Source organism: Mesoplodon densirostris, chromosome 18 (genome assembly GCF_025265405.1).
Source record: "Mesoplodon densirostris isolate mMesDen1 chromosome 18, mMesDen1 primary haplotype, whole genome shotgun sequence".
Lineage (NCBI taxonomy): Eukaryota > Metazoa > Chordata > Mammalia > Artiodactyla > Ziphiidae > Mesoplodon > Mesoplodon densirostris.
Window position 1 is genome coordinate 61,386,287 of NC_082678.1, and position 3,011 is coordinate 61,389,297.

General features: G+C 36.0%; 1 non-coding gene across 1 annotated transcript; it reads left to right on the top strand.

Moving 5' to 3' along the window:
- Positions 1–1,343: 1,343 nt before the first annotated feature.
- On the top strand, positions 1,344–1,450 carry LOC132479417 (U6 spliceosomal RNA). Its single transcript, XR_009530533.1, has one exon. It is a non-coding gene; the product is annotated as a U6 spliceosomal RNA (small nuclear RNA).
- Positions 1,451–3,011: the final 1,561 nt, after the last annotated feature.

Sequence of the window (3,011 nt, forward strand, 5' to 3'; positions counted from 1 at the left end):
CAAGCAGCTCATGGAGCTCAATATCAAAAAACCAAACAATCCAGTTAAAAAATGGGCAGAAGATCTAAATAGACATTTCACCAAGGAAGACATACAGATGGCCAAGAGGCGCATGAAAAGATGTGCAACATCACTAATTATTAGAGAAATGCAAATCAAAATTACAATGAGGTATCAACTCACACCAGTCAGAATGTCCATTATCAAAAAATCTAGAAACAATAAAGCTGGAAAGGGTGTGGTGAAAAGGGAACTCTCCTGCACTGTTGGTGGGAATGTAAATTGATACAACCACTATGGAAAACAGTATGGAGGTTCCTTAAAAAAACTAAAAATAGAACTACCATATGACCCAGCGATCCCATTACTGGGCATATACCCTGAGAAAACCAAAAAGAGTCATGTACCACAATGTTCCCTGCAGCACTATTTACAGTCGCCAGGACAAGGAACCAACTTAAATGTCCATCAACAGATGAATGGATAAAGATGTGGCCCATATATACAATGGAATATTACTCAGCCATAAAAAGAAACGAAATTGAATTATTTGTAGTGAGGTGGATGTACATAGAGTCTGTCAGAGTGAAGTAAGTCAGAAAGAGAAAAACAAATACCATATTCTAACTCATATATATGGAATCTAAAAAAAGGTACTGATGAACCTAGTTGCAGGGCAGGAATAAAGTGTAGACATAGAGAATGGACTTGAGGACACAGGGTGGGAGGGGGAAGCTGGGGCAAAGTGAGAGTAGCATCAACATACATACACGACCGAATGTAAAATAGTTGGCTGGTGGGAAGCAGCAGCATAGCACAGAGAGATTGGCTTGGTGCTTTGTGATGACCTAGAGGGGTGGGATAGGGAGGGTGGGAGGGAGGCTCAAGAGGGAGGGGATATGGGGACATGTGTATGCATATGGCTGATTCGCTTTGTTGTTCAACAGAAACTAACACAGTATTGTGAAGCAATTATATTCCAATAAAGATCTATTAAAAAATTAATATTTTAAAGTGAATAATCCATTTTGACTCTAGTTTACAGCAGTAAGTTCAATGACTTACAGGAAATCAAAAAATTCTTTGAAAAACAAAACTTTCTAAGACTGAACCAAGAAGAAGCAAAAAATCTGAATCACCGAATATCTGTTAAATAAATTGAATTCGTAATTTAAAACCTTCCCACAAAGAAAACTCCAGGCCTATGTGGCTTAACTGGTAAATTCTATTAAAAAATTTAAAAAGAAAATTCCAATTTTATACAAATGTTTTCAGAGAACAAAGGAAGAACAAACAATTCCAAACCAGCATAACATAACCCTAATATCAAAATCTGACAAAAGGTGCTCGTTTTGGCCGCACATGTATTAAAATTGGAATGATACAGAGCAGATTAGTATGGCCCCTGCACAAGGATGATACACAGATTCTTAAAGTGGTCCATATTTTTCTCTCACTTCTTCCATTGGATGGAGGAAAAACAAGCCATGGCTCCCCACCTAGCCATCCCCTCCTCTCCCTTCAACAGTTTCTCCATGGGAAAAATCAACATGTATGAATAAAGACACCAGTTGAATGGCAAAAAAAAAAAATCTGACATAAGGCATTATAAGAAAAGAAAATTTCAAGCCCAAATCACTTATGAATATAGACATTAACATCCTAAACAAAATATTAGCATATTAAATCTGCCAATTCATAAAAAACAATACATCATGACTAAATGTGGTTTATCCCAGGAATGCAAGGCTAGTTTCATATGCAAAAACCAGTCAATGTAATTCACAATGTTAATAGAATAGAGGAGAACAACCATCTGAACATTTCAATAGATTCAAGAAAAGCATATAACAAAATCAAACTGATTCACGATTTTTTTAAAAAGAGAAAGAAAACTCTCAGCAAACAAGGGATAACATGAAACTTGCTCAATCTAATAAAAAATATCTATGAAAATCTACAGCTAACATCATACATAGTGGTGAAAGACTGAACACCTTCCCCTAAAATTCATAACAACACAAGGATTCTTACCACAACTCTTCAGCATAGATTCAGGAATCTTAACCAATGTAACAAGGCAAGAAAAAGAAATAAAATATATAAAAATTGATATTGAAGAATAAAACTACTTGCAGATAACATGATTTAATGCATGGAAAATTCAAAGGAATCTATAAAACCACTACTATAACTAATGGGAGGATTTGCATAATAAAAAGACAATGTAAAAAAAGCAATTGCATTTCTATATATTAGCAATGAATAGTTGAAAAATAAAATTTTAAAAGAACTTCTACAAAAATACCAAAAAATGTTAAATACTTAAGGGAAAATTTTTACAAAATAGGACTAAGACATGTACACCAAAAACTACATAACATTCCTGAGAGGAATTTTAAAGGTTTACAATGTCCATTGATTGGAAGACTCAATATTGTTAAGATATCAATTCTGCAAATTGATCTATAGATTCAGTGCATTGACCTATAGATTCTAATCAGAACCTCAGCTGTTTTTTTTCTGTAGAAATCAACATGCTTATTTTATTTTAATTAATTAATTAATTAATTAATTTTATTTATTTATTTTTGGCTGCATTGGTTCTTCATTGCTGCACGCAGGCTTTCTCTAGTTGCAGTGAGCGGGGGCTACTCTTTGTTGTGGTACGTGGGCTTCTCATTGCAGTGGCTTCTCTTTGTTGCTGAACATGGACTCTAGGCACACGGGCTTCAGTAGTTGTGGCACGTGGGCTCAGTAGCTGTGGCTTGTGGGCTCTAGAGAGCAGGCTCAGTAGTTGGGGCGCATGGGCCTAGTTGCTCCGCGGCATGGGGGATCTTCCCAGACCAGGGGTCAAACCCGTGTCCCCTGCATTGGCAGGCGGATTCTTAACCACTGCGCCACCAGGGAACTCCAATGTGCTTATTTTAAAGTTTATAAGGAAATTCAACTGACCTAGAAGAATCAAACAATTCTGAAAAACAATAAAGTTGGAAGACTTATATTACCTG